Genomic DNA, 7,641 nt, shown 5'->3' with positions numbered 1-7,641 from the left:
AACAAGAAAATATTTTGGTGATTGAATGCGATTATTATTATTATTATTGTGTTAGTAGAAATTTTATACTCTTTCATTTTATGATATGAAAATATAAATAATATTGAATGTTATTGTGCTAGAATGGTAGTTAAATTACTAGTTAATTTAAATTTGTATATGTTATGCGTAGTGTTAAAGTATCGATGATTTCATGTATATATTAAATTATTAATCTATTTATATATAAGTAATCTTTTTAGATATTAATTCTGATTATTAATCATGTACCATAAAATTTTAAGGGTTTTAAATAAAATTATAAGATCCTACCATCAAATCTCGACCAATCCAATCCTATTATAACTCCAAATCGATTTTATATAAGATCATAATTATACAAACTATCTTGGAATCATCTCTTTATTATACAACCAAGATAAGCACATTCTAATGTATATTTAATCTAACAACCAAAACGGAAAAAGTGTGTCCAAAGAAAAGGGGACCCCAAACGTTAATAAGATTCTCTTGCAAACATACACACACACGCAAAGTGGCACACCCCACATGGACTAGATCTGCTAAAGAAGAGAATGAGATGAAGGTGGGGCAATGCCTTGTGGATGGAACAATGAGGCATGCGATGGGCAAGGTGAGAATCAAGATCGACATTCATTTTCCTTATTTTTATCAAACAAATTAAATTAAAGAGAGGCACATGTATATATATCTTATAGAATTAAGCTTTTGTTGGTCTCAAAACTCTTCTTTGTTCCACAGTAGTTATAGGTAGTTATCAACAAAGTGGTCGCCTCTCTCTATCTTCCCGGCCCCCATGAGCAAGGGGGAGTCCAAGGGAAGTACACCCCAATTTGTGTGCTATGCCCTATACGAAATTAACTAGGTGCATGGGATCCACATTGTTAGATTTTGCTGTAACCTTATGCTTGGGTAAAGGATAAAACATAGAATCTAATGCAGTTTGTCTGAAAAAAGAAAAAGTCAAAGCAGCTAGCTATAAATATGTAATATACATTCTCAAGTACTCTCGTCCCCTCCCCAGATTAATTATCATATTCTCCTCTTCCACGGCAGGAGGCAGCAGGTTGCCGAAGCAATCTAAGCTAGGTTGGAGCTGCCATATATAGCTGGTTATTAATCATATCCTTGTTTAGTTCTTTTTGATCGTCCCTTTTCTTTTTCTTTTTTTCTATATTTTGTTAGTTTTCCTATATTCATATGTACGAATTATATTTTCTATATTTTGTTAGTTAATTTTGCATATTCATATTTAGTTTGACATGAACTATGCAAGTTTACTTAATTTCTTGGATTAATCCAGAGCTACAAGTCTGCAATCGTCTCTTGTTGTTTAACTATAAGAGATGGAAAATGATTCTCTCGCATCCCTCGATATTCTTAGAGATGTGCATCGCTTGGCTAGTTTTTTAACGGAGCAACTGACCTTGGAAAGCGAATCGCCGGAAGACATCCAGGCGACGATCTTTCGAGTTCCTGAGAACATCCGCAGAACCAATTCCGATTCTTTTGAACCAAAGATGGTCTCTCTCGGCCCCTACCACCATGGAAAGAAACGGTTTCTGTTAAAAGGCATTTAATTTGGAATCTTGACCAACATGAAGTTTGAACGACAAGTCATGGGAAGAGTTGAATTCAATATTCAAACTTAGGAAAATGTAGTCTTCTACTTTGGAAGTATAAGACAATTAAATAATTACTTTGTATTAGCTCTATAAGTACTTGTTTTCTTCTAATAGGAAGAAAGAAGGGAAAAATCTGTACGTGAAGTAGTATAGCTACTAAAGGAGTCAACAGACTCTTTTTCAATCATATTAAGAGTTTTTCGGGTTTCCGTTGCCATACACCAACAAATTTGGTATCAGAGCTCAAATAATTCTCAAATGGCGTCAAGTTCGTTATTCACATTCTCTCCAGGCCAAGTTCCAATCTTCGAAGGCGAGTATTATGAATATTGGAATAGCCAAATGGAAACTTTTTTCGAGTCCGTTGATTTATGGGAGGTGATTAACGGAGAGCTCACGCCACCAGATGAAGGTGACGAGAATTTCGCTAAACTACAAAAAGAGTTCAAAAAGAAAGATGCAAAGGCGTTGCGATATATTCAGCAAGGCATCGGTAAAACCATCTTTCCTCGCATTTTCGGAGTAAAAAGTGCTCTTGAAGCTTGGGAGATTTTACGACTTGAATTCGAAGGCACGGAAAAGACGATTGCTTTAAAGCTCCAGTCACTATGGAGAAACTTTGATAATCTCAAGATGGGAGAGCAAGAAATGGTTCATGATTTTTCATCCCGAACGGCTGAAATCGTGAATCAAATCAAAAGTTGCGGAGATACAATCGAAGACAAAAGAGTGGTCGGGAAAATGTTACGATCACTTCCATCCAAGTTCGATCATGTAGCTGCTGCAATAGAAGAATCAAAGGATCTGTCGAAAATAACTATGTACGAACTGACGGGATCTCTTCTCGCCCACGAGCAACGAATAAATCGTTCGAGCGACTCGTTAACTGAACAAGCCTTCGAGTCAAAGCAAGTACCAAAATCCAAATACAACAACAAAGGAAAGTGGAGGAATAACAACAGGGAAAATAAGCAATCGCAAAATTCTGATAACAATGGCGGTTGTATCATATGCAAGAAGACGAACCACGTGTCTAAAGATTGCTTCCACAAGTGCAAAAGATGTAAGATTCCGAATCATTCCCAAAGAGATTGCTGGTTCCAGAATAAGGAGAAAAATAAAGGAAAAGAAGAAGCAAAATTTTCGAATGAAACAAAAGAAGAAATTCTATTCTACTCAAGTGCAAATCAACCTTCAAAGAGCGTGTGGTACTTGGATAGTGGTTGTAGCAACCATATGACCGGAAATCGTGATACCTTTGTGAAGCTGGATCCAAACATAACATCACAAATCATTCTTGAAGATGGCTCCCGGAAAAGCGGAAAGGGAAAAGGAGATATTGCAGTCCAAACTAAAGAAGGTAAAGAAAAACTCATTACTGATGTTCTTTATGTGCCTGAACTTTCTCACAATCTTCTTAGTGTTGGTCAGCTTATGGAAAAGAATTTTTCATTTCTCTTTGATGATGGAAGATGTCAAATTTTTGATAAAACAAACAAGGTGATTGTCACAAATATCGAGATGAAAAATAAAACGTTCTCTCTCACGATGCCTTTAGTTGAAGACCGAGCATTAAAAGTCGACAATGCGGAATTATCTTCTCTTTGGCACTTGCGATACGGACATCTTCATGATAGAGCTCTTATTCTTCTCAAAGAGAAAAATATGGTGACAGGCCTTCCTTCGATCGAACCATCCGGAAAAGTATGTGAGGGCTGCGTATACGGAAAAATGCACAAGCTTCGATTTCCTAAAACATCTTGGCAAGCAAAGTCACCATTAGAACTTGTCCATTCGGATATTTGCGGGCCGATGCAAACTCCCACACCCGGAAGAAAGAGGTACTTCATTCTCTTTATTGATGACTACACGAGGATGATGTGGATTTATTTTCTCAACCAAAAGTCCGAAGCTTTTTCCACATTCATGCAATTTAAAGCTCAAGCCGAAAGAGAAAGTGGATTTCTAATCAAATCATTGAGAACGGATTGAGGAGGAGAATACTTGAGCAATCCATTCTCGGAGTATTGCAAAGCCAATGGAATAAAGAGACAATTGACTACAAGCTATACTCCTCAACAAAACGGTGTGGCCGAGAGGAAAAATCGAACGATTGTAGAGATGGCGAGAAGCATGTTAAAATATAAAGGCATTCCAAATCTTTATTGGGCTGAAGCGGTGCATACGGCTGCGTATATCATGAATCGATCGCCAACAAAAGCTGTCCATAATATGACTCCGTATGAAGCTTGGCACAAGAAGAAACCGGTGGTGGACCATTTTAAAATTTTCGGTAGCCTAGCCTATGCTCTACTTCCATCTCAAAGGCGTGAAAAGTTTGACAGCAAAGGGCAAAAACTCATTTTCATTGGCTACAGCAACGAATCAAAAGGTTATCGGCTTCTAGATCCTTCCACACTTAAAATCATTGTCTCAAGAGACGTGATATTTGACGAGAGTTCTTCTTGGGATTTCAAAGAGAAACAAGTAGTAGAATCAGACTACTACGAAACTCCATCACCTACTGAAGCCGGTCCTTCTCAAGTCGAAAATGGCCAAAAACACAGAAATGAAGTTGAATCCGATGAAGAAAGCCCTCCAAAGAAGACTCGACCTCTAGTTGAAATTTACGAACGAGCTCTACTTGCTAGTGAGCCGCATTCTTATGAAGAAGCTTCAAAAGACAAAAATTGGGTTAATGCCATGAATGAAGAAATGAGCACTATCAAGAAGAATCAAACATGGGAGCTCGTCGATTTGCCTAAAGGAAAGAAAACTATTGGACTAAAGTGGATCTTCAAAATCAAATTCAACGAAGATGGCTCGATTCATAAGCATAAAGCTCGACTCGTGGCGAAAGGGTACTCTCAACAACCCGGTATCGACTTCACGGAAACTTATGCTCCAGTTGCTCGAATCGAAACTATTCGAACTGTTCTTGCAATGGCGGCCCAATTAGAATTGCAAGTTTATCAACTTGATGTAAAGTCGGCATTCTTAAATGGTGAAATTGAAGAAGAGGTCTATGTCGATCAACCGGAAGGGTTCATGACAAAAGGGCTAGAAGAGAAAGTTTGTCATTTGAAGAAAGCACTATACGAGCTAAAACAAGCACCACGAGCTTGGAATAGCAAGATCAATGGATACTTCATTGAAAGCGGCTTCAAACGCAGTCTAAGTGAATCGTCCCTGTACGTGAAAAATATCGTTAATGATTTTCTCGTACTTTGTCTCTATGTTGATGATCTTATATATTTTGGTACAAACCCGAATTTGGTTGAAGAAATAAAAAAGAATATGATGGAAAAATTCGCGATGTCCGACCTTGGTTCGATAAGTTACTTTCTCGGAATTCAAGTGAAGCAAAGCCCCGGAAGAATTTTTCTATCTCAAGAGAAGTATATCGAAGATCTTCTCAAAAAATTCAACATGAGTCATTGCAAGCCAATCTCGACTCCGATGGCATTAAATGAGAAGTTGCATGTTTACGATGATGCGGAAAAAATTGATCCCACAACTTATCGAAAGCTGGTTGGATCATTGCTTTATATCAACACAAGGCCGGACATCACTCATGCAGTAAGTCTTCTCTCAAGGTTTATGAATGAACCTAGTAAAATTCATTTATCTTCGGCAAAGCGGATCTTGAGATACTTGAAAGGTACTAAAGATCATGGTATCGAATTTAAAAAAGAAGACTGTTGCAAGCTCGTTGGTTACACCGATAGCGATTGGGCGGGATCCGTTGATGATCGCAAAAGTACTTCCGGATATATTTTTTGTCTCGGCACTAAGGTTATCTCGTGGAGTTCAAAAAAGCAAAAATCTGTTGCTTTATCGTCAGCCGAAGCCGAATTTTGAAGGATTTGAAGTTTGAACAAAAAGAGCCAATGACGATTTTCTACGACAATATGTCAACAATTGCTATGACGAAAAATTCCGTTTTTCATGCAAGGTCGAAGCATATTGAGCTTCGTCATCACTTCATCCGAGAGCTAGTTAATGGAAAACAAATCTCAATGGAGTTCATCAACACCAATAATCAACCGGCAGATTTTTTAACAAAGGCAGTTACCTCCGAAAAATTCGAAAAGTTCAAGAGACAAGTCAAGATCACAAATTACGGAGGGGTGTTAAAAGGCATTTAATTTGGAATCTTGACCAACATGAAGTTTGAACGACAAGTCATGGGAAGAGTTTAATTCAATATTCAAACTTAGGAAAATGTAGTCTTTTACTTTGGAAGTATAAGACAATTAAATAATTACTTTGTATTAGCTCTATAAGTACTTGTTTTCTTCTAATAGGAAGAAAGAAGGGAAAAATCTGTACGTGAAGTAGTATAGCTACTAAAGGAGTCAACAGACTCTTTTTCAATCATATTAAGAGTTTTTCGGGTTTCCGTTGCCATACACCAACAGTTTCGAGCAACGGATGAAAGGATCAAATTGCCCAATGCCACCAACTTTTTCAAGCGCACCAACCGCATGGACGTGGATTATGTGCAGCGCATTGTCGAGCGATTCAAGGAGTGGGAGCCGAATTTACGTTGTGGCTATTCGGAGCAGATCAGCATGACCAGCAATGAGTTCGTGGCGATGATGATGCTCGACTGCGCTTTCATGGCCGAGTTTCTACGGGAGCATGCCGCGGGGTGTTATGTAACACAGAAGGAAGACTACTTGTGGAAGTGGGCAGCTCCATCGATTGTCAACGATATGCTGGTTGTCGAAAACCAGTTACCTCTTCCTCCCCTTCTTTATCTCCTCAATGAGCGCACAGATGACAATCGCCTCTTAACGAAATTCCTCTGGCATGATATCATGCTGCTAATTCACCGAAACCTCTCTCCGCCCTGGACCTCAACCTCGACCTCGAACGTTATCTTTAAAGAAAATTCTCATTTGCTCCATCTTTTTCATGGATGGCTAGTTAGCCAGCTGCGAGGAAAGGCGAAACATCTGGATACCGCCGACTTACCTTCCTTCCCTAGTGCTCAGATGCTCGAAGCAATGAGAATACAATTTACAAATAAGACCGATGGCAGTAGCTTCTTGGACATCACTTTTGACGAAAGCAAGAGATCCATGGAGATTCCTCAACTCCTCATCAACGATGACAACATCTCCCTCCTCCGGAACCTCATCGCTTTCGAGCAGCAATGCCATGAGGCCGGCAACTACATCTCCGCTTACGTTTGGTTCATGGACTGCTTGATAAACACTGACAAGGACGTGGCGGTGCTCCGGAAACATAACATCATCGTCTGCCGCATGCGCAATGACGAAGAAGTGGCTCACATATTCAACGAGCTCCGAAGGACGGATGCCTCTGTCGTCGACTTCGATCATTTCTATCTTGCAGAGGTAATGATCAATGTGGACAGCTACTGCAGAAACAGGTCCAATAGACTTTGGGCACTATGGAATTTCTCATGGTTGAGGCAAAATTATTTCAAGAATCGGTGGGTGACTATCGGTGTCACTGCAGTTGTTTTGTTCAACCTTCTCACTCTGGTGAAACTGTATATGCTATTCTCAGTTACGCCAAGCAGTGAAAGTATATTGTGAAGAATAATGATGGCGATTCATTTTAATTAATAAAGGTTTAACGCATAAATAATATAGGATTGTTTGGACAACTACTTTGCTCAGATCACATATTATATTTAATATTATCATATTTGTTTGTAATGGTGTTTTCCATAACAACTTGTATAAATATATCATTGGAGGGAGTTTTACTCTGAACTTTTCTTATGTCTTTAATTGTGATATTGTCTTTTTCTAATTATATGAAAAATATACTGTTTTGCTTTCCCTCTTACTATGAGTGCGCTTCTCCTAGGCAACTATTTAAGTGAAATCAATATCAAAGTGATCATGTTCTGAAACCAATTATAGAATCATTGTGCTAAAGAGGAAGGGAGATGAATAACACTCGTGGTTTTCGTCTTTTTTGAAAATTAATCGTGTAAAGAGTACGTACAACGGAA

At 38.6% G+C, this 7,641-nt stretch overlaps 1 long non-coding RNA gene across 1 annotated transcript; it reads left to right on the top strand.

Moving 5' to 3' along the window:
• Positions 1 to 1,032: 1,032 nt before the first annotated feature.
• Positions 1,033 to 1,863, top strand: LOC121968531. Its single transcript, XR_006108200.1, has 2 exons — positions 1,033 to 1,133; positions 1,325 to 1,863. It is a non-coding gene; the product is annotated as an uncharacterized LOC121968531 (long non-coding RNA).
• Positions 1,864 to 7,641: the final 5,778 nt, after the last annotated feature.

Source organism: Zingiber officinale, chromosome 3B (assembly GCF_018446385.1).
Source record: "Zingiber officinale cultivar Zhangliang chromosome 3B, Zo_v1.1, whole genome shotgun sequence".
Lineage (NCBI taxonomy): Eukaryota > Viridiplantae > Streptophyta > Magnoliopsida > Zingiberales > Zingiberaceae > Zingiber > Zingiber officinale.
The sequence above is the reverse complement of the archived record's forward strand: the minus strand, read 5'-3'. Positions and strand labels throughout refer to the sequence as shown.